Consider the following 25,277-nt stretch of genomic DNA (forward strand, 5'->3'; position numbering starts at 1 on the left):
CCTGAGTCTTCCTGATGAAGAATCTACTAGGAATGTTTCTTTCAGTGCAATATGATATGCATCCCTGGGGATTTATATTTTTGACTCCTGCGTTATCAAGGCACATGTCACGTAATCCAATGTTGGCTTATGTTCTCCAGAAAGAGAATAAAAAACATAAAAAGAAAAGGAAATACAAACCTTGGCTTGGAGCTAGAGAAATAAGTGGAATCAGCCTAGTGCAGGTACCCTGGCATCTACAAACGCCCTTGTGGCTCTTTAACTACATTTGAGGATGGCCAGGCTGAACTGTAATATAGTTCTAGTAACGCAGCCATTCAACCAGATACTTCTGGTTCTGTATAATTTAGGAGCTAACCCTGCTGCTTACTCCCTGGGTATAAAGGTCTCGCATTGGCAACGGAAGTACACCACTCCCACAGGACAAGGGAAGGCACATGCTTTGGGTGGGTAGTACAAAGGGTGCACACACCCCTTTAGTGTATGAGTGGAGCTCAGCTCCACAGCTGCTCCCTGTCCATTGCAGATCGAGGGAAAGGGCAGAGGTACAACATCGGCAGCTAACTAGCATCTCCTGCCCTTCTCCATGGAGTGACATGTTAGGGCAGCGTTTCTCAAAGGTGGCCACCAGGGGCTTTTCTTGCAGTTCTGGGCAGTGATTTGGAGTGGGAGCAAAGCAGAAGCACCTGCCCTGTGGCCACCTGTAGGGGCTGGTATATCTCCCCTTCAGGAGTCATAAACACTGTAGGATCAGGCGGCCAGTATGAGTTCCCCACCTCCTTGGGGGCGGCGGGGCTCAGGCTTCAGGCTTCAGCCTTGGAGCTGTGGATGGCAGTCTCTGGCTGTCTGGTGGCAGGCTCCATCCCTCAGCCACAGGGCTTTGGGTTCCAGCTCTGGGCTCACCTCCCACACATTGCTCCTGGACTCCTCTGCCTCCTCCAGTCCCCAGCCATGCAGTGGGACCCCAGTCTTCCGCCCTGGGCTCCTCCCTCCCCCCATTGCCACTGAGCCCCCTACTCACCTCCCCATCCAGGGCCTAATTTGTTCCCCAGCTCAGCAGGGCTGAGTAAGTCGGCTGCGAAAAGTGATATTAACAATATACAAATTTCACTTTTCACAGTAGCAGACTTACTAGCTAGCAAGTCTAAAAAAAATAAATAAAAAGAGCAAAGCATGCTAAGCACCTATATAAATAACTTACAATGATTTGGACATGTATATGTGCATATGTATTTGTTTTTTCTAAAGTTAATTAAGTATTTTAAGAAAAAATGTCAGAGTGGCCACCAGCAAGATTTGGTGGCCGCACACTGAGGCCAACCAAAAATGTGTTGTGAGAACTTCGGCATTAGGGCAATGGTGGTGACTGCAATAGTTGGTGGTTAGTAATTTCAGTGCTGTCCCATGTGGCGAAGGATTCCAGTCAGCTATCTGGGCTCGTGGCAAATCCTGGAGAAGTCCACATAGAAAGGAATTGTTCCTGCAGATGAGGGACTGTATTTTAACCTCAGCTGACTAGACTGCCCGCACAAGGGCCATGACTAAGGGGCAAGATAAGGGATAGCAGACAAGGCCAGCTGTTTATCTGAGCCACAGGACTTTTGTACAGAATATAATCCTATTAGACCAGCAATCCTCAAACTATGGGATGGGCCTCCCACGGGATGTGTGCAGGACTGTCTGCTTTTTTCTTTTCTTTTTTTTAAGAGCTCTGGCTGTCAGCCTGGTGGGGGGGCTTATACAGAAGGGCCCTGCACACCTGGGAGGTGGGATAAAGGAGACAGCTGGAACCTTGCTGCCCTGGAGCTGCGAGTTGGACCCCACACACATACACTCAATCCCTCGCAGGGAGGCAGTCCAGGCTCAGGGTCTCCTTTCCTCCCATAATTCCTCACTGAGAGTTGGCGGCAGACCCAGGGTGGCAGCTGCAGTGCAGAAGTAAAAATGGCAATAGGACACTAAATCTGCTGTGAAAAGTGGTATTAACAAATATCACTTTTCACATTGCCACCCTTACTTCTGCACTACTACTGGTATGGCACGGCCTTCAGAGCTGGGCATCCAGCCAGGAGCCGCTGCCCTCCACTCTGCCTCCAGTACTGGGTGGCAGTATATGTATGTGCATGAGAAGGGACATAAAGCGACTATGGACACAAAGAAGTGGGACCCAATCAAATAAGCTGGCAAACCACTGCATTAGACCTTCACCTGGCTTGTCCTATCACCTTCCTATGCTCCATGGCAGAGACATACCAGAGAGATCTGCTCGTTGGCATAGGAGTGCAAAGGATAAATATTCCTCTGCCACATAATTTCCACTACTGCTTTTCCACTGTGCAGCTGATCCATATCCGTTACCTTAAGCTACCATTTAACATTCTGTAGCTTAGCTTCACAGGTTTGCCCCAGTATTGGTCCCTATTTCTCTTTATATTTAGTGGAGCAATGAGAGGAGGACATTAATGAATGCAGTCACAGACACTTCTCTGCTGGGTCTCCAAGAAGATGTTACAGCCGTTAGGATAGGAAGGGATGATGATTACCTTTGTGTGCTACTTTGGGGAGATGACCCAGGGAGCATTTCCCAAAACAACTGGCTTCCTCAGTGTGAACCTGCCCACACTTCAAGCTCTGTCTATTTCTTTGAGGCTGACTCACAGAAGGAAATTTGCAAGTCCTGAATGAGCCAGCCAGTGCAGACGTCTCCACCTTCCCAACCCATGGAGAGGTGTGTGCCTGCGTTAGTTTTAAAAGAACAGCACTTTGACTTTTGTCTGCGCCAACAAAAGAATAGACATTCATAAGTGAGGATCAAGGCACAACAGGGAGCCACTTTAACTTTATCTTGCTGCATCCTTTTGCAGCAAGGTATTAGAAGCTCAACACTTAACAGGGAATTTTCATCCTTTTGAAGGCTTAAGTCACAAGATAAAAATTCTTTTCATGTAGTTTTTGCCTGAAAAATCATACCTATATTAATATACTCACACATGCACACAAACAGTGCTTCATACATAGAGCGCCTACATTTTCCTCAGTGAAGTCAATAGGAGCTTTGACATTTTCTTGAATGAATGCAGGATCAGACCCATACAGCTCTTGACGTAAAAAAGAGTAGCAAATATTATTTAAATCTTAAAAAAAAAACCCTAAAAAAGAGAAGCCTATCCAAGGCTCTAAGTGTCTTAAAATACCATTAACAATACAATTAAATCAATTGCATTAAAATAATCAATTCAAAAAGAACTCAGTCAACCACCAATAAAACCTCCCCCCTTCATCTGCAAAACATACCCAAAATTCTATCAAACAAGTATCTTTTGCAGCCTGACCAGCAGGCTGCTAAAGTTAGGCGATTTTGGACCACGGGCAGTGAAAGTCATAGCGGGGATTCAAAGATCCATGATCATCTTGGAAAGAAACTGACTAATGTAAATTGTATTTTCCCATAACAGACAGTTATTTCAATCATAAATTGTTACCTAATCTCATCTCTCTATGAGGAATATCATGATTAGTGAATAGATTAAGCTTTATATTTAAATTATGATCCAAGTGTAATCCACACATCTCCTGGGTGTCATGTTGTGTCCCACCTAGTGGCACCAAAACCATTGAGGGGTAAGGGAGAGGGAGGAAGAGAAAGATATTGATTAATGAGCCATTTAGCTTTTAGCCCATGCAACAGAGGCTCATGCTCTAAATTCCAGAGGTCTGTGGTTCAATCCTGCCCGCCCACGATTGGGGTCTGTTGGCATTACACAAGCACTAAAAGTTTTTTGTCCACTGGCGATTTCATAGCTACTGTATCGGTGAGCTGGGATCTGACTTACAATGTATGCAGACTCATACTGGTCAGTAACAGTCCTACAGAAATTATGATTATTATGGTGATGGGAAGCTAACATATTCATAGAGGAGCTTTTCTGTGCTTCTAGAGACCTCTCTTTGGAAGGGGTTGCTAGGAAAGCATGCAGTGGCTTTTAGCAGAATGTGAGAAACTGTAGCATCAGTGAACTGCTCTTCACTTCAACCGCCATTGTAGAACAAGGAGGACAAAACGCTATATCAGCACTATGCCTCATGTCATCTAAGGGTGATGGGGCTATCTGGATGGGCTCTGGATATCAGATTAATGCCACAAACATTGCTTGTCACTCTTGGAAATAATCTCATTCCTAGTGGAGCTGGTGCAGTGGTTATCCTTTGAATAGCCCTTGTAAACCTGTTTACCCATCTCAAAAAAATGGAACAGACAGTTCCAAGATGGCCATTCTAGCAATTCAAAACACTAAAGGAATTTATCTATTTATATACTGAAAGTTTATGACTATACCTTAAAGCCTCTGTCCTATTTTCTCCAATCCTCTTCCTTCTCAGTGTCATTACTGCAACTCATGAAAAACAAAAACAAGGAGTCCACTGGCACCTTAAAGACTAAGATTTATTTGAGCATAAGTTTTCATGGGTAAAAAACCACTTATTCAGATGCATGGAGTGAAAATTACAGATTGAAGCATTATATACTGACACATGAAAAGAAGGGACTTACCTCACAAATGGAGAATCAGTGTTAACAGGGCCAATTTGATCAGGGTTGATGTAGTCCACTCCCAATAATTGATAAGGAGGTGTCAGTTCCAGGAGATGCAAAGCTGCTTTTGTAGTGAGCCAGCCACTCCCAGTCCCTATTAAATCCCAGATTAATGGTGTCAAATTTGCAAATGAATTTTAGTTCTGCAGTTTCGCTTTTTGAGGTCTGTTTTTGAAGTTTTCTTTGTTGAAGGATGGCTACTTTTCAATCTGTTGTAGAATGTCCAGGAAGATTGAAGTGGTCTCCTACTGGCTTTTATATGCTACCATTCCTGATGTCCAATTTGTGTCCATTTGTTTTTTTACATAGAGACTGTCCAGTTTGACCAATGTACATAGCAGAGGGGCATTGCTGATGCATGATGGCATCTATAACATTAGAAGACATGCAGGTGAATGAGCCCCTGATGGTTTGGCTGATGTGGTCGGGTTCTCTGATGGTGTCGCTAAAGTAGATATGGGGACAGAGTAGGCAATGAGGTCTGCTACAGGGATTGGTTCCTGGGTTAGTGTTTCTGTGGTATGATGTGTAGTTGCTGGTGAGTTGTTGTTTTTATGGATACAGACTAACACAGCTACCCCCTGATACTTGACATCATGAAAAATGTAAAATTCAGCAAGGGAGACAATCCAATGGCCATGCCATTGTACAAACCATTTAAACCCCATTTTGAGGAGTTATGTGGGATTTAAGCAGTGCATATGTCTTGTGCTCTGAACAGGAGTAGTTTTCACCCTTTATGACCAGGAAGAGTGTCATCAAATAAATAAGATTAAATTAGACCATCATATGCATTCATAAACTATCACTAAAGTCAACAGGAGTGACACCTGCAAATCAAAGAGCACACTTTGATCTAGAGTGAGTTCTTTACTTGGATGAAATCTTTCTTTCTTGTTCTGGGCCAACTTCAATAGCTTACATGGGCTATGAGTCAGTGCAGAAGTTGTCCTTCAGTCTTTATCAATGGCAGCGTTTATACATGTCCCTTAGTGACTATTTTGGTTTGTATTTTTTTTTCTTTTTGATGGGCCTGGCTTTATGCCATTATTACTTTCACTGGAGTAATGCCAGCATGTAACTGGAGTAAAAAAAATATTTATTAGGACCTCTCTCTAGAGCCAAACTTTGGTAAATAGAAGCACCTCCACTGACTTCAATGGCGTGTCAACCATTTGTACCATCAGAGAATTTGACTCTTTGTTTTTATCACCTTCTCAATTTCTTGCAACTAAAGCCCTCTAGTTTTTCTATGTATAAATTGTGAACCAATTTATATTTCTAATGACTTATAAGGTGATGACTATTCTATTCCTATGTATTTTGTATGAGCCAGTTCATGAAGTATTTACTAATTTTTTGCTTATTCTTTCTTCAGACAAAACTAACACTGAAGCCAATATCAGAATAAAAGTTCATTGCATCTAATTGGATAAGGACTTCAATACCATAAAAGCAATGGCATTTTCTTGGTTTTGTATTCAAATTAATGGTAGTGGAAGGAAAAGCATGAATAAAAACAAAGTAATAATCCTTTGTAGTCTTGCATTCAGTCAATTATTCATGAGCTCCATAGCTCATGTGGGAACTGTTGTGACTGGACATATAGTCTGCATTCCAATGAAGCCAATCATGCTGCATTTGGCAAGAGTTTTCTATTTATAATGACTGCAGGAAGGGTCTGAATTAAAGTCATCTTGATGCACAAAAGATATGTACAGTTCCTCTACTAAAGTACATTCAGCATTCCTCACTATCGCTCACCATATGTAGAGATCTCATTTACAAATATTTAGTATTTCTAATATTCCTTATCCCACCATATTTGTTTGGGGTTCCTCAAGGTTCAGACTCTCAGCTGGTGTGAATTGCGTTGCTCTAAGAGCTGATCCTTTAGAAGGGGAATTTGTATATACTTTATATGTGTTGAGATTACTTCCATTCATCTTGCAGTCAATGGAGCTATACCAATTAACATCAGCTGATGAGCTAGTCTTTTAGGAGGCTATACATGGAGGTCCTGAGAAGTGTCTGAGTTCAGGCCACTAATGACCCTAGATACTGACAAAATGACAATCAAGTTAGTTAACCTCTCTCCCAACATAACACAGTAATATGTTGTTTTCATTCTCTTTTTAGCTTATTGGAAATTACCTAGCTCTACTTAGCACTCAGTTTAAGATTACACATTGTCAACATTATTCATCAAGTCTTTTTTATGGTACAGGATGTGACAATTTGGGGAAACTGCCTAAGTACAATTTTGAACGTGAGGGTTTTTTTTTGCCTTCCCTGTAGTCCTTTTACTTACATGCTGGACTGAAATTCCAAGAGATAATAGTAGAATAGAGATTCATTAAATCTTTGTTGTCCTCTATTCAAAAGGAAATACCTTGAGACAAAAGGTTGGCACTTACCCAGGAGAACTGGTTTACAGGGGAAAGGTCACCTGGCAATGAAGTCGCCTGGGTGGGTTCTGTGCTCACCTGCTGATGCTGATCAGGAGTCTTCTGACAAAGGGGGCTGGAGGTTATAAAATATTTCTGCTGGCTTTCACTCCACTGTGCCCCTGAAAAGGCAAACTGTAAACCAAAAGGCAACCTTTGATGCAATTCTGGGGAATGTGCAAGAGGTACTGGGGAGGATAAGGGAAGGCTAAGGGGAGATTACGCTACTTTTAAGGACTAGGCAATTGGACCGCAGGGGGGTCTCCATTGCTAAGAGGGGTTTCAGATAAGAGGTCTGCGCCTGGAGTGTGTACATAGAGTGTGCACAAAGCCAGCAACTGTGCCTAAACTCTGACCAACCCCAGTAAAACAAGGGGATTTAGGAGTCAGCATTTGGACCCAGCACCCCCAACAATCAGGTGAGTGCCCAGTAGGGAAAGCCTACGCAGATCTGTGACAAGGGCCTATCTATAACAAATTGCAAAACTGAGGAGAGTGATGCAATTGGAGTGAAAGTCAGGAATTACTGTACAACATTCTTGTGAAAAGAAGAAAAGAAAGATGAAGAAACTCACTGAATAAGGAGGCTGAGCACTTTGGCAAGATTATCAGTTAACCACAACTCATTGGCTAATGCTATTGTCATCTGAATAAATTCATTTTACATTTTAAGGTGTTTGTCATTCTAATAAAGCGGCTAGTACTGGTTGCTCCACCTGGTTGAAATTGCATTTTATTCTCAGCTTCTATGAGAAGTGTCACACAGAGCTTCTGATGCTTGCTAACTGAACTCATTCTGTCATAGCAGAACAGTTGATATTTCACACTAGAATGCTAACTGTACTTCAAGGACACGTTGTTTGATCAAAGGGTACCACAAATCTTTGTGGAGAATGACAGATGGGAAATGGTGAAGTGTTATTTATGTGAATGACCATTAGAGATTTAAGATACTCTTCTGAGCCATTTCATCATCATTCACTCACCTTTTAAATAACCCCTAATTCTTGGCATTGCTATTAGCATCCAGGCTGCATAATATTATAACTGAGTCTTCTGTTTGTATGACAAGCTCACAAAATTGTGTGTGTGTGTGTGTGTGTGTGTGTGTGTGTGTGTGTGTGTGTGTGTGTGTGTGTGTGTGTGTGTATTTTTATGGCTTATATCTGAATATTTTAAATACTCTATAATGCAAGAGAAAAACTGAATTGCCTTAAAAATGAGATAGATATATTATTTGATAGATGCTGCATACAATTTATCTCCTATTTAAATAATTTTATTTCAGTTTAAAATAAACTATTACTTTTTGTTGAGGGACCTTCTCATTTCATATACTTGGCTCTGAAAAGCAAGAGATAAGAAGGATGCCTCTTCTGCATAACCTGATACAGAGTTCACAATCTTTTCAATGGACCATGGATATTTTGGGAGGTAAATGTTGGTGTGCATATGAAGGAGAGAAAAATGGGGCAGAGTATCAGGAGAACAAGAGTGAAAGATAGAGAAACAAATCCACCCATATAGCACAAACATTCATGAATCCAAAACTTAGCCTTTCTTCTGAAAGACTGGATACAGTTTTGGTTAGGTCAAACTATGAGACTAGAACTTAGAAGATAGACCAAGATATCATTAACTACAAAGATAACATCTTCCTGAACAATGAATCCAGATCTTAGACACAGAGATGAAATCCTGGCCCCACTGAAATCAATGGGAGCTTTGCCACTTTTTTCAATGAAATCTGAATTTCACCCAAATATTCTTTCCTTCAATGCCCTAACTGATTACCAGTCAGCCAGGAAAAAACCTTCCTGATTTAATTCATCTAGTTCATCCAACTACATTATCCATGTGAATATGCCTTATAGTGATAAACTCATGGAGCTCAATCTAGTTAGCAAAGAGAGAATAAAGAGATGACTTGATTACAATCTAAGTACCTACCTGGGCAATAAATATATAGTAATGGGCTCTTCAGTCTTGCAGAAAAAGCTATAACATGATCTAATGACTAGAAGTGGAAGCCAGACAAATTCAGACGAACTCAAGAGTTGTCCTCATTTGTGACACTTCTAATCACTTGTAAAATTTTAGCTGAACTCAGTAATCTTTAGCACAGTGAATTGGATTCTTTGCTCCTCAACCTCTGTCACATCACAATTTTCAGCTTGTATAATCAAACTTCACAAAACATCACCTGGATGATTTTTTGGACTACTCAACAGCATACCCAACTCCTAGTTTTGCAGACTAAAGGTGTGATAAACAAAGATAGCTGGCTATACATTACATATCCATGAACACTGCCATCCAGAGGCAACTGCATGAAGACTATAAAGTCTAACACTGTAACATATACCTTGGTGGGAGGAAAACTTCTCAGCTAACCACCCACACAGTGCAGTGTGAAATTTGCATGCTGCAGTGCAACTGGGTAGCACTAATCCTCTCCAACAAATCTGTTACTTCCTTGAATATTATGTCATGCCAATATTTTGTACTTCTATGCTACCTCCCCTCAGAGGATCTCAACATGGTTTAGAAATATTAATAAATTATTCATTTAATTTAATATAGCCATCAATTAATATTGAGCATGTAGATGAATTTGACATGTTAATGACTCATGGGGGAAATCGTACTATATTATGGTGCTGGAAAAGGCAACTATTACAATGCTGGAGAAGGCACCCAATACGTTGAGGAAAAAGAACACAACAAAACTATCAATCAGCACAAGTTGTGCCTAATTTTGTACCCACGCATTTCTATATAGAACTCTGCTTTTCGTTCTCGTTTTCTTACAATATTGATGCTTATATTTAAATCAATCTTAGATTAAAAAAAGAACTAATCAAAAGATGATATTCGACATTATTTTTACACAAAGGAAAATAACAGAAAGGAAAGATTTATAGAATATGATTAATCCATTTTAAGGTCAGAAGAGACCATTATGATCATTTAGTCTGAACTGCTACATAGCACAGGCCATAGAACTTCCCCAAAATAATTCCAAGAGCAGGTGTGTGTACTCTGTGGGCATAACACATCTTCACAGCAAGTTTTCCATGTTTTCAAAATAGATCAGTGATGAGCAAACCATCAACATTCAGATGTTACAAGACTTTCTGCCAAGGAAGGATATTGCTTTACACAAATCACTTATTTCATGTGTAAAATTAAATATGATTATCAGAAACCCTTGCTGTTTCCAATACCATGTTTATTTTTTAAAAAAATATTAAATATGTTTAGGTCTATTCCTCCAACTAACCAAAGCCAGAGAACATGATTGCTATTTTTAATTACACGGATAGAACATTTCTTGGCATAAATAATATTTGAACCAAATACCACAACAAAAAATGGCAGTTAAGCTATTTTGCTATACAACAAACAGAATTACCCCCATGTGCTGTAATACAAAAGAAATTACCATAGATAAAAAAATTACCCTGATGGTGCCTGATCCAAGTCTCATTAAAGCCAATAGAAAGATTCCCATTGTCTTTAATGGGAGTTAGATTAGACACCATGGAGACCATTAACGAACTGATGCTTTGCGGTAGAAAAAACTTGGTTTATGTTAGTGAGCTGATATATTTCCTTGCTACATAATACCCCCACAATACAGCAGTTCTTAAAAAAAAAATCCCTGGATTCTCGTCTTTTCAGCATGGGGATGAGCACCAGGGAGAAATCTGCGAGGAAAATAGCAGTCGCCAGAGTGCAACTTTTCAGACATTTGTAAATTAGGGATCATTCCTAGTGTCCTTACAGAAGCATCAATGGAAAATTTGCTTGCCCTGAGATTTTTGAATTAGGCATTTAAAATGGAAAAGCCTTCAAGATTATCATTTTCCAAAGAGGATTCGTGCCCTGCACTGCTGTAAGAACTTCTGAACAAGACTTGGCATCTGGTCTTCCACTCCACCTAGATTTCCTGTCTCTGTAGTTGAACCAATGGAGCCTCTTTCCTTTCATAGACTCCTGGTAATGGTTTGGGGGAAAGCATATATTAGAAGAGTCAGGCTGCTGTGTTAGACAACAGCCTAACAGTGATGTGTGATGACATAAGAAAAGACTTCTATTGACTTCACGGGCTTTGGATCAGATGCATGTAGCCTTCAGAGAAAATTAAAAACAAAATCTTAAATGAAGGAGAAGACAAACAGCAGAAAATGTAGCCCGTTAGGTAATGAGTACTTGAGGAGAGCAGAACAGGTGAAAAAGGCTTTGAGCATGCCCAAACATAAAGGGATTTCTCAGGACTAAGGGCAGGCACACAGAGTGACGCATATGTTCATTTCTTAAAGTCGAAGGGAAAGAACCTGAAAATAGCGACTCGAACAGTGTGTCTATGGAGTAGAATTCATGGAAAAATGTATCTTTGTGGAAGAACTGTGGAACTCCACCCTAGACAAAAGCTGTCTGCCACTCACTATCAAATCATAACCTTTGTGCCAGTTTTGCATGAGTCTATCTAATCAGCAGTCATATAATCTGCAACGCTGAATATATCACATGCCAGCTAGTTTGAGAAGGGTCTGCACTAGGGAAAAAGCCCACAGTACAATCAAAGAACAATTTTCTTTCCCTCTTTACATCTTCCCTCTTATCTCTATTCCTCTTGCTTTGTGGTTTTTTTCCTCTTCCTCCCATTAGTGTTGCTAATACTGATGAGCTACCTCTTGATCCAACTCAAGGCAGTCAGTGTTCTTTATTTCGGCTGAATATCAAATGCCTGGCTCACATCTGTGTGGTAATACACAGGCCAGATAACTATGAAATATTTGATAATATTTTGATACCAAAGGATAACGCCACCCCCGCCCTCTAAGTTTTAAAACTCTAATGAATAACAAAAAGATTAAAGGGAGGTTACAGAATCCCTGAGAAGACTGTCTGTCCCTAGAATGATTAAGTTAATTGACAAGAAAAAGGATATTAAGTACTTGAGAATCATCATCAGATTATTGTAACCCAAACTCTGTGAGCCTTTTAAAACCTTTATGCGGAATAACTGGGTAAGGCCCATTGCAAAGTCCACTGAAGTCAATGGAAAAACTCCCATTGACTTCAGTCGGCGCTATATTAGGGAACAAACTCTGTCTTGTTTCATCAGTACCATACTGTGCTTAGTTGCATTTTTAAAAGATGACTCCATGTGGCTGGAGACGGTGAAGAACAAATGCAAAAATGCACCTGACAGATACACAGCCATACAACAGCTTGTGGTGTAGGGCGTGATCCAATTTCCACTGAATGCAATATGAATTCTCACAGTTACTTCAGTGCGAGTTGGAATAAGTCCTTAATTTGGCTTATTTGCATGGCTTATTTGTTGGCAAATAGATTTCTATTATTCCAATCAAAACCAGAGTATCCTGGACCTGAATTTGAATGCGTAGAAATCATTGTGGTGTTTAGATGTTGTTTGTGATTATTAGAACTGGGAGCACTGGCTGTTGGGAGTCTGAAAGGACAGGAAACAGGAAGGAGGGGGGAGGAGTTGAGGAGGCAGAGTGAGAGTTACAGAGTGTGCAGCAGCAGCTTGGTAAAGAGGTTTCCACTTTAAAAATAAAGTCTTGTTGAAGTTTGTTAGTACCTTGCCTGGTTGATACAACAGTCATTCACAGTAAAAATGCAGAAAGAGTCTCAAACAACAAGAGTACGGCTCTTTTTTCGATTGATGGCTTAGCTCCTGCTGACTGCTTTCTTACCTTCTGAAATATTCATCCTGAATATTCACATTAAATGCTCTGAAAATTTGCCTTGGTTCAAACTACAAGGTTAGCTTTAAATGTTCTTAAGCTGCCATGCATTTAGGGTTCAAACTGAGGTCATCTGTAAAGTGCAAATGGAGCAAGTCACACAGTATTTATCCTTTGTCCACAGTTGAAGGATCAGCAGGTTGACCATTTGCTCTGAGGCTGCCTTTTCTGATTTCCGCTACGGCGTGTTTGCTGTGTTGTTTTTTTTAACGTGAAACATTTCTAACGGCTCTGGCAATTTACCACACACCAATGAATCACCAAGGAGGAGGCTTTAAGGCAAGATTTCTTTCTAAATTTGCATTTTATTTTTATTTTCGACCCTGGCAACATTTCCTTGAGTCTGTTATTCTAAGTGGTGGGAAATGACTGCTATATATTGAAACAGGGCCCCATATAGAAATGCTCCAGTAGGAGCAGGTCTGGTCTTGCATTTTTTATTCAATCAGTAGCTTTATTTATGGAGTATTATCTTTTTGATAGACCCAAATCCAGGACACTGAACACAGACCAAACTGCCAGGGCAGATGCTGGACAGATGCACAAAGTCAAGGAGCAGGAGGAAAAGGATTTTTCTCTCTGTCTCCAGGCTGCAGATCTATTCAGGTCACCAATGACTGAAGCAGCCTACAGTGCAAGTAAGGGAAAGTCTATTAGCATATGCAAAGGAACACTGAGGATGCAAGACAATGGCTCCACACATTTGCACCAGCCAGCAGAGATGGCCAGGAATGGCCAGAGAAGAACACTATAACCTCTCTAAGTTGGTATGGTTCCTGCGCTCCCCAGGATTTGAGGTGAACATTAAGCCTCCCAGACATCTGATGTGGGTTCTTTCTCCATCTTGCCCCCAATGAAGAGCTGTGGTTTCATGTCATAACTTATGGTAGTCCTTCCAGAGGAGCTGAGGTTTTGGCCCAATCTGTGTGCTTGTAGTGTCAGTGCTTTGGTTCATACCTCTGTTTGAGGGCAAAAGTTCTTGGGAAAAAATTGCCAAGGAATTATCATGTATGAAATACCCAAACAGAAGTAGTGAAACATGCACGCAAAGGTCTGTTTTACAACCAGATTAGTCATGAGGACTACATATCAGAAATCAAAATAAATTCAATTTGGCCTTGTGCAAGTATTCATTTAATTCTGAAATATGGCATGCCGGTGGAGCGCAAATTGATACTGTGTTATGTTGCTTTACAAAACTGAGTTCAAACAAGTCACATTCAGTATGTTGTGAATGATGAGTCCCTGGGTCAACTCCAACCAGATGTTAGTGAATAAATGTAAATCTGGTTGGAGGAATTTTTTAATACAGATCATGAAATATTTTCACTGCCCACTCAAATTAATTTTAGAATGGGCAGTCTTCTCTCAAAACTGAGAGTCACCACGTAAAGGTAAACTAACTTATCTTTCTCCAGTTCTCATGGAAAACGTATCTGCTTTAGGTGTAATTTCAAGCACGAGGAAATAATGTGATTGTATTTGTTAACTACATTAAGGAAACAAAAGGATTCAGTTTCTCATGACCTGTCTCAGATAAAATCAATGATATCTAAACAGTAATCAAATCTTTTGATCCATTCTCTAAGAATAGCCAGCTGCCAATGTTGACAGACAATTAAGGGAGTTTGCAGTGGAGAAATTTGTGTAATAGGAAAAGTCCATGAGTATTATCCTGTTCATCTTCTAAATAAATATCTAGCTAGTTACAGTATAAATCTCCACCAAATGAATGGCAGGAGCTCTCCTTCTTTTAATCTCTCTCCTCATGGACACATAGGGTGGTACACTTTGTATGGGCATCCATGTTTCCGGAGGAATATATTTGTTCCATTAGTTGTACAACAATTAACTAACATTGTGCAGCACGGGCCAGATTCTGCCACTCTTACTCACACTGGATAGTATCTTAATCCAGTTGGGTATCTAGCCCTCTATCAATATGTATTTTGCACACACATAAACACACACAGTTTATTCTTACAGTAAGTCAAGCTCTCAAAAGTTAGGAAAGGACAGAATTAATGTTGTCTATGCAACCTTAATTCTTCCCCCATGAGCATATATTTTATGATACAGTCTTTAGTTTTATGATCACATATTATCTTTTCCAGAGGACCTTGGCTTATTCAACAAACAGGATGGATAGTGCTCATTCAATGAGCAGCCATTCAACATTTTGTTCTCTCCTCGTTGTATGTGGCCCTAGAATGCACATTATTCAAACCCTGCTCTGAAAACAGAATTATTAATAATCTTATTGGCCCGCCTATGCTGCAATTTGCCATAGTAACTGAGGGCTTCACAAACATTAATACATTTTCACAACATCCCTGGGCGGGAGGTGATATTATCCCCATTTGTAAAATAGGGAACAAAGACACAGAAAGATTAAGGCCAAAAGTATCCACTAATTTGTGGGGCCCAATTTGAGGTATCTAGGTCTTTAGAGCATTTAGCATTATATAGCACGCCATATATTCAAAGCACAAGTCCCGTTGACTTTAGCTGCAGCTGTGAGTGCTCAGCACTTCTGCAAATCAGACCATGAGGTCTCAATCCAGCAACCCAGAAAATGAGGAGCACACACTTAGTGACTGCCTGTGAAAAGCCTAGATTAAGTAACATGCCCAGCATCATACAGGAACTCTGTAGTAAGGATGGAATCCCGTTCTCCAGGGCAGCATTCAACTGCCTTAACCATGAAACTATCCTTTCTCTTCCTACAATCCCTTGCCTCGTTCACTGGACACTTTCCAACGTTTGCAACAAATGAAGCTCTAGAAAACAGTTATTACAGAAAATACTCTACTTCACTACACAACCCTTATCCTCTGAACATGACCATCCCGCACACTGAATGACTCCACTTCCTGTTCCCTCCAAGCTTGTCCCCTTCTGCCCCATCTCCTTCAACCTGTCCCTTTGCCAGTCCTATCTCTTCCCCCCTCCAACCTCCTGATCCCAGGCCTATTCTTATTTAGCCAGTCCCAATCTCCAGTCCTCATACTTCTTATCCCTGGTCCTCTTGTCCTACCAGTCTTGGTCTCCCCACACTCCCAGTCTCCCTACTCATTTATTCCCAGTTGCTCCAGGCTGGTTTCTTTCCCCTTGACTCCTTGCTGTGTTCCCAGCCCCGTATACAAGTTCCAACACACCAGACGCTGATTTTGATAAACGGCCCAAATCAGCCTCCCATTTAGAGGGAGCAATTTTTGTACCTCCACCTATCTGTAGGTGGAACTGATGTCATTTATGTGTCTGCTTGACTGGTGTTAAAGAGATGGATTGAGAACAGCTTGGCCATACAGTTTGTTACGCTCAGCAGCTAAGATGAAGTACAGCTAAGAGGGGTGGCAAATATTAACGCAAGGAAATGGAGTTATGGAAGTATGTGTGTGAGAGACATCTCTCATAGTCACAGACAGATGTAGAAATGATGATAATGTTGGACTGCTTTCTGCTTGACAAGCCAATATAGAGGTGCAGTTTGTAGTGGATAACTCATTAGCTTTGGCTGAGCGTGCTATTTCTGACTTTACAAAGCATGAGACCCAGGGTTTGTGATCTAAATTATTGTTTCTGCAAATCTGTTTTCTAGGCTTTGAAGCAACAGGATGAAGAAACTGTCACATCAGCTAAAGTGTCAGTTTTGCAGTTGTGAAGTTGCAACTCCCTTTAATAATTAGATATGTAAATCTTAAATACAGAATAGCCCACAAGTCTACTGTGGAAATAAAAGAAGCCTGTAAAAGAATATTGCAGTAGGATAAATGATTCATTTAACTGGAACTGATTCTAAATACGACAGTGACCTAGCTCTTAGATAGCTACTTTTATCATTGGTTTTTAAAGTATTTTATGAAGGAACCAAGTATCATTTTCCCCATTTCACAGATGGGGAAACCGAGGCACAGTGAAACAAAGTGACTTGATCAAGGATATTCAACAGGCCAGTGGAAGAACCAGGGATAGACCCCATCCTCTCATTCTAGTACCCTACCCATTGGACTATACTGTATCAGTGATTTTGGAGGTGTTGCAGCCCAGTCATATCTCCTGCTGGAAACAGGCTAGCCCTGTTCCGGCTATTCACTGAATGGGAAATTGCTTTGTTTTTTGTTACCAGATAAAATGGCTTAAGAACCAAAGGCACGGAGCTGAGATGCTATTTCTTCTGTTTTACGTATGACACAACTAATTACAGTGTTATCTAGATGATTTTAAATGCTTAATGTCTGAATAAATGTGTAAATAAACTCACAGAGGCATCAACTGTATGGAAGCTGCTATGCAGTGCAGGGAAAGCGTAAACTCTACTGTGTCAGGGTGGACATTGAGTTGGATACAATGAGTATTAAATATGATTTGTACTGCAGTAGGGCCAATGGTCTCGAGCCCCACTGAACAAGTTGTTGTACAGACATATAACCAAAATGCCCTGAAGAAAACGCTTACACTCTGAGAATAAGATGAGAGACAATAGCGGATCCATACAGACAGACCGGTCTGGCAAGGTAACAGTGAGATGATTGTGACCAGTCCCAGTCTGTTAACCACAACAGCTAGACGTGCAAGGTGGGGAGGCAGTGGGGGGAAAAGAGGATGTGGGGTTAAAAACTGGAACATCAAATTGCCCTTTGACAAACAACCATCTTAGAAAGGTCTGGACAATAAATGTCTATTTCATTCCTGCCTTTCCTCCGCCTTCATGTTCATTGGGTACAAGTCAGAGGAAGCATGAATGGCTTTTTCCACTTACGTTTGTTTTTACTTAGGTTCCCAGAGTGCAAAGAAAAAATGGTAAAATGAAAGGGAAGGAGATGACAGAGGCCAAAAAGCAGGGAAAGACCATTTAAGGGCAGTTTTTGTCCTATAGGATATACTTCCTCCTTCACTAAGCCACAGATAGCAAAAATCATTACTGCTACAGAGCAGCCCTATAGAGAGAAGGTAGCTGTACAGGGAATGGTTACCCACTTAAATAGACACAGAGATTGTACTGTATCGGGAGTAGCTTATGTGGCCAATCGAGCAGGACCAAGGAAGAAATGTCTAATCTGGGTTTGTCCTGGGCAGGATTCTGGCACTCCACCGTCTAGCCTCTCTGAGGAGAAGAAAATGAGAAGATTTCCATTTACTTCAGTGGAAGCTAGAGCAGGCCTTGAGTCTGTAACATGCTTTTGGGTCTTTCTGGCTGGGAGATGCAGTATAAGTGCAAAATTGTCATTATGCGAGAGGTGCCAGACTTGGCTTCCTACTTGAGATCAAATCAAATTTGTACTTAACACAGAAATTTGATTTGGTTCATTCATCTCAGATCCCAAGATATATTAAGATCCCACTGCCACAGCGCAGAGAAGTTAGTGCACTTAGTCCTGAAAAGTGGTTTGCCTTTTATCAGAGAAACCAAGTGAACAGCAGAAGCAGCATTATTAAATTATCCTGCTCTTCATTTATTTACAAATGCATTATTCCCACATTTAGGCTTGGGAAAGAGAATTGATCTGAACAGGAAAGAGCTGCTGTGCACAGGGCAGGTCTTTTAATTAAAAAAAAATAATAATAAAAAGAATCAATTTAAAAACAAAACAGTAAAAAAAATAGCCCTCTGAGTCACTAAAGATTATTCTCAGCTCTTTACTTCCAATGCAGCTCAGAATGCATCTTCCTGCATCTTGTCTTATCTTTTCCCACTTTGTTACATTTAGCACGCTGCTCAAACTCTGGACATCAGAGTTATTTCCCAGAGCAAGCCACTTGCAATGTCCTTCCTGTGGGGACAGGGGGCACGGCATGATCCAGAACAAGTATGAAGTTTATTGTTTGTATTATAGGCATGCTTAAGAGTCTAAGTTATTGACCAGGACCCGATAGTGTGAGGTGCTGTACACACACAACACAAAGGTGATTCCAGCGGAAAAAATTTACAAACCAAGGAAAATTTAGAGCTTCTCAACCTTGGTAGTGCCACCAGCCATGCCTGGAAGTTACAGGCCTGTGTCTGTAACTCTACCCCTAAGCACTACAGGACACATGCTGCAAAGACCAGTGCTAGTGTTTTGCTGAACTTTGTTTAGGGTTGTTTGTGACATAAAAGTATGGTGCAGTGGTTAAAACATTACACTCAGATACACGACTTCCGGTCAGTTCTCAGTTCCACGGTAGATTTCCTTGACCTGGAGCAAGTCACCCAGACTAGCAGTTTCTTAGTGCTAGCTTTACTAAAACAGGGATGTGAGTACTGCACAGGGGTGATGACACTTCATTCATTCATATTGATAAACTGCTTTGAGATCCACATAGAGACATGAAGAGAGACCTCGTAAAGGCTTTGATGGTGCCCATTTTATTAAAAAGGGCCTATTCTGGTCTGTGGCTCCAGAGAAGCACCATGTGGAAGCACAGCCAGGGAGATGGATGGGAAAGATGGTTTTAAGCTCCTGGTGTGAGTTACAGAGGCTATGGGGTGGATCTAACTTACAGCTGCCTCCCCACAGCTATCATGGGCAGTCCAGAATCACGGCACTGAGCAGTACCAGCACAATTCCATCCCAACTCCAATCCAGCCCCTAGGTAGGGCATCATAAAGGGTCCTTATTGAGTCCCTATATGGTGGAGGGGTATTAGAGGGTCTTGAGTCAGAAAAAGTTTCAATGTTACTTAAGAATTTAGAGGTATCTGTTCTTATGCCAAACTGGATCTAAAATGCCTCTTTAATAATAACTTAGTCTCCTGAAAATAGTAGTCTCAATCTATGACGCATGTTTATAGTTTTAAATCACTTGTGCCACATTGTAGGGAACCGCGGAAGACTGTGTTACAGCCTAGCTAGGGTATTTCCGCTTTCTCGGTGGCCGGTCACTGTAGGACACGGCACTCCAGTTATAACCCACTCCTAACTGGTTAGAACCAGTTTGCATGGCCCTCGGCCAAAGGGCGAACACCGCCTGTGGAAAGTCCCTGGCCTTTGGCCAAGGGGCAGACACAGCCTGTGGAAAGTCCCTATTTGCTTATGTATGAGTTGTTTTTATGTCCTGTATATATAGCTGCATGGTCTCGGCCCTGCCTTTGGACTCCATACCAGGCCGAGCTTCGGTGCGCTGGGTTCCCTGTCTCCGTGACAGCAACGCCAGGAGTCCCTGTTGCGGGTGTGTCACTTTACCTTCATTAAAACCAATAACTTACAGTGTGTGTCGGCCTCGTTCTTGCAGAGCACCCTGGGTAGGCCCGTAGCCTCCCAAGAATCTTACACATGTGATCACATGAGCTCTGTCAAAGGCCTGGGATCAGCACAGCAGACACACATCATAGGGAGTTTGTTGTAAGAAAACAAACCTCATTCTGCAGATTCCAGTTATTTGGTTTCCAATGCCTCAGATGACCTCAGATTCCAGCGTTGCAGGATTTAACTGTCCTCATAAGATTTGCTAAGAAATCAAAGAAAATAACTTGGTTAGAAAATCTGGCCCATGATTTACAGACCCATTAGGTAGGTCTACGTGGCAAAACCACCCATGGCAGCGAGTCTCAGAGAGCCTAGGTCTACAGACTTGGGCTCACGCCATGTAGACGTTCAGGCTCCAGCTGGGGCTTGGGCTGTGAAGCTCGAGGACAGGGGTGAGTTTCAGAGCCTGATTATCCACATGGCTATTTTTAAGGCCTTAGTGCAAGTCTGAAGAGCTGGGCTTTGAATTTCGTTGGTGAGCAGGGGTGGGTGGATTGCCGTGTAAACATGCTTCCACTCTCCTAGCCCAACAGGGATCCGGCCTATTCCAGAAGCTAAAGTGGATAGTACAAATGCTTCCCCACCAGACAACTGTGGTCCAGGAATCAGCCTCTCCAGACAAGTCCTCTGGCTCTGTTGCCTCTCCCTTGGAGAGGAAGAGACAAGCTGCTTTGACAGATGTATTTCAAGGCTGATTTTTGAAGAATGCTTTTGTGAGAGACCATGCAGCCCAAAGGATGTTAAAAGGCTGACGTGCACATTAAACAGTATTATACTTCAAAAGATACTGTGTTACACAGCCTGACAGAGCTTTAAAGTAAGAAGCCACTTGAATCCTTTGTGAAGATTTGGGCATAGGCTATGCATAGTACTTAGATTGAGATTTTTAAAAAAAAATAATTTAAGAGTACAGTGTCAGGGCCTCTGTTTTGTAGCTCATACAGCAAATAACTGTGCCACTCAGCCTTGTTAATTGTGCAATTCCTTAGCGCTATGATATTATGGTGATAGGTGACATTATTAAATGCAACACTTAGACTTGAAAAACAAAAGCCAGATACATTTCTGAATTTTACCTAATTTAACGGTGATTCTTTCTCTCAGTTTCCATAGGAGTGAACTGCTAACAATGAATCCAATGCCCCTTGGATCTGCTCCCCCCTAGGTCCCTTGAGCTCAGTTTTGTTACGTTCTGGATGTTTTACAAAGCGTGTCCTTTATCTTGTCCTTGTATTTGAGGAGCAGAGAAAGGATATTTCAGATTGGGACTGGTGAGACCTGAACTCAGTTCCTGGCAGGGCCGCCCAGAGAGGGGAGCAAGTGGGGCAATTTGCCCCAGGCCCCCATGAGAGTTTTTGGGGGTCCCTGGAGTGGGGTCCTTCACTCACTCCAGGGGCCCCAGAAAACTCTTGCAGGGCCTGGGCCCCCGGAGCTTCTTCCACTCCAGGTCTTTGGCAGCAATTCGGTGGCAGGGGGTCCTTCTGCTCCGGGACCCGCCGCCGAAGTGCCAGGTCTTCGGCAGCTGGGGCCCCTCACCGCCAAAGACCCCAGGCCCCCTGAATCCTCTGGGCAGCCCTAGTTTCTGGCTCCATCACAGACCCTCTGTGTGAGCCTGGGCAAGTGAGATAATCTCTCTGTGCCTCTATTCTCCATCTGTAAAATAAGGACAATAATGTTTCCTACTTGATAGGCTTTTGTTAGGGTCAATATAATAATGGATTCTCAAGCATTACATGTATGAGGGCCATATACCGCAGTGGTAGTACACAGAACTTTGAGTCTTGGGTGGAGTGTGAGGGTTTATAGCTGATTATCAGTAAAATCATGAGTTACATGGCAGGTGTGATGGAGGGCTTGCAGTATTGGGTTTTTTACAGTGCACATTTTTGTAAAAAGCACTGAGGGCTGTTTAAGAAAGCGACGTTGTGGAGAGGGCATGGGGACTGGGAGTCAGGAAATCTGAGTTGTGGTCCTGGTTCCCCTGCTGACTTGCTGCCCAGTTTTAGCTGGGCCTCCAGGTACAATAATTAATGATTTTGTTGAATAAGTATTATTAAATGAATAGTACTTATTTTTATTATGATTGTGCTTATTCAACATAGAACCAGACACACAAGGAAATATCTGGTTCATTTGAAGACTTTTGCCAACAAGGTATATTGAATTACTCCTTATCCATTCATTTTTAATTGAGGGATTATTCTTTTAGAAGTTTCTCCATGTTTCTTTTTCCTCTCTAGAACGCCAGGAGACACTTGGAAGGACTATACAAGAGCTGCCATTAAGTTCACAATGTGAAAATAAAATAGTTTGTTTACCTGATAACTAGCCTCAGTGCTCTCATGAAATATGACTAATACCGAGCTACAGCGTGTGGCGGGGTCATTAAGTTTTGTATTGAATTCTTTTGACTCCTGGATAATTTATCAACATTCTGCACCACTTCTACCTGAAAACTTTACTTTAAATAACCAGAAAGCACCCCGCAGTCAATCATTTATTTCTCCTAGAGCTGAGGAATGAGGAAATCAGATAGTTCACTTGGTTGTTCCAAGAAAGAACAGTAGCCCAAACCTTGCTTGCCTTATTCAAGCTGTTAGTCCCATTAAAGCCAATGGAACTACAGTAGTGTAAGTAAATGCACAAGTGTTGATCCTTATTATGAAATTTACGACTTGGCTAGTTCTCTTGCTGTCCTAAAGTACAAGCTGGTTGCTAGGTCATGTGATTAGTCAGAAATAACTTGCATTTGTTTTTCGGCATTAATATGGAGCAGGCGTTTTAGGATTAAAACACTGTGCGTGTGTGTGTAAGAGAGAAAGTTCTTTAATGTACCTCTATAAAAATACACGCAAGATCAGCTGTGCTCCAGACAGAGGATTTTGTCTAAGACTGTAAAACAAAGAGTATGTGATGGGAGTGAACCCACAGGAGCAGCTTGTGAAAGTAGCCTTCAGTGCACGTTTTACATGCAGTACACTAGAGTCTGTGGAGTGCAGTGTTTGCACATGTCTGAGTTCTAACAGCAAATGCTCATCCTGCAGGCGATGGATGCTGCAAAGATGTATAAAATCTGATTTCCTTTCCGACAAGCACTATACTTGATATAAAGTCTCTACAAAAAAAAACAAGAGTCAGCTCTGCATTCATTTCTCTTATATGACTATGTAGCTCTCATGTTCTGTTTTGCCACAGAATCTGATATTTCTACTTGCTGGGCAAGTTGTACATCCATCCATCCATCCTTGTGATTACTACTTTCTGGACAGTATGGAGGCAGACCTATATATTATATTGTAAGTCTAAACCTTTCAGTCAAGTGTGACCTAGTAGATAGAACACTGGACAAGACCTCAGGAGAGCTGGGTTCTATTCCTCGCTCTCCCACTGGCCTGCTATATGATCATGGGCAAGTCTCTGCACTTCATCTGTAAAAAAGGGAAGAATGATATAAACTTATTTTGAAAAACATTTTGAGCTCTATGGATGAAAAGGGAGAGCTAAGAGCTAGGGCTAATTATTGTAAAGAATATTTTTGACAAGTTAAGTTTAATATCTTGATGTTTATCAGGGAATTTAGAATCACACAGAAAAAAACCAATGGTGGAAGTGTGTTAGTTGTACTTCTCTCTTGCTTTTCATTCAGTCAATGCTGGCAGATCTGACCTTAAAAAATACTTTCACAGAATACGGCGTAGCAGTTTCATATTCATTAGTGCAATTCAAGTGTTGAAAAATTGAGTTGAAGTGGGAGACTCTGAATCATCGCTAGAGTAACACGTTTCCCCTTCCCCCAAGCAATAACACACACAGTCTCCACTCAGGTGGTTACCAATGTTTATACTAAAACACTCACAGCACAGCAGTGTTCACAGTAACACATTATTCAGATACATGCTTCGCTGATTGAATAGTATTCTTCTGTAGCCATGTAAAACAATTCAAGCCTAGTTTTACTGATAAAGAAATGGAAATACGCCAGCTGTAATAGAAGGCACTTGCCCTGGAGCGCCCCCTAGCATCCCGGTGTGGAAACATAGTTACATCTCAGCCTCAGTGTTTCCTAGTGGGCATTCAATAAGTTAAATGAGGCTTGTATACAATGACAATGCCTCTTGAAGGGTTTAGTTTAATCAGCCATGGTATATAAACAAGCCATCTTCTGCAGTAAGTCCCCAGGCTTCTCCCCTGCTTGGAGCTCTGCAGTCTCTTCTCTGCTGACACAAAGTCTCTCTCAGGCCTACCTGCCTGGAGACCTTTGTAGTCTCTCTCCTTGGCACTCTCTCTCTTTGGGTTCTGGCCCCATTCCTCTCCCTGGGAGCCTCTGCTTGCCAGGGAGATTACTTCTCTGAGAAGCTCTCTCACCCACAGCCACCTCTCTCTGTTCTGAGCTTCTCCCTGAGTCCTTCACTTTTTATTAGGCCCAGATGCTCCTTAACTAATTACTGACCAGCCTGTCTCCTTTCAGTGGGCCAGCCCCTGTGACGCCACCATCAAAGATTTCCACTGACTAATTCATTTGGGGTTCAAGATTTTCAGATGTCATTTTATTTTTAAAGAAGTTGCCTTTTTTTTTTTTAATTGCCATAAGGTCATGTCTGGCAATGGAAGAAACCTAAGCTTCCCTTGGTAGCATAGAGAGGATTTAGGGCATCAACTGGATTTGATATTCAGACTGGTAGTTCTGTCCATCATTTAACCCATACCTACCGGAGCAGGGAAATCCTGACTCTATAGAAAGTCAGTGGGAGTTTGGCCATTGATTTCAGTAGTGCCAGGATCTCCCATGCTATTTCAGGGTTTGACTGAGGACATGCATGCTAAGTGACAAGCCGCTGATGTATGGAAAAACTTTAGACTTTGACACGGTCTATGAATTGCCCCTCAGATCAAATGAATTCTCAGTTTTAAAAGCCTGGGGGCCAGGCTCTGCTCTCAATTACTCCAGTGGACTGGAGTTCTTTCAGGTTTACATCAGTGTAAATGAGAGCAAAATTTAGTCCTTTGATTTCTGACGGTAAGCTGACTGAAGCACACTCCATATCAAACAGAGGTGTTGCTCTCGAAAACATCAAGAAGGGATTGATTATCTGATGACTCTGAAAGACTATTTGTACACGGACTGGCTAACCTAGTGAGGAGGGCTTTAAACTAGGTTCGACGGGGAAAGGTGAGCAAACCTCACAGGTAAGTGGAGAACATGAAGACCTGGGAGATGGGTCGGA

The sequence above is a fragment of the Gopherus evgoodei genome, chromosome 9, assembly GCF_007399415.2.
Source record: "Gopherus evgoodei ecotype Sinaloan lineage chromosome 9, rGopEvg1_v1.p, whole genome shotgun sequence".
NCBI lineage: Eukaryota > Metazoa > Chordata > Testudines > Testudinidae > Gopherus > Gopherus evgoodei.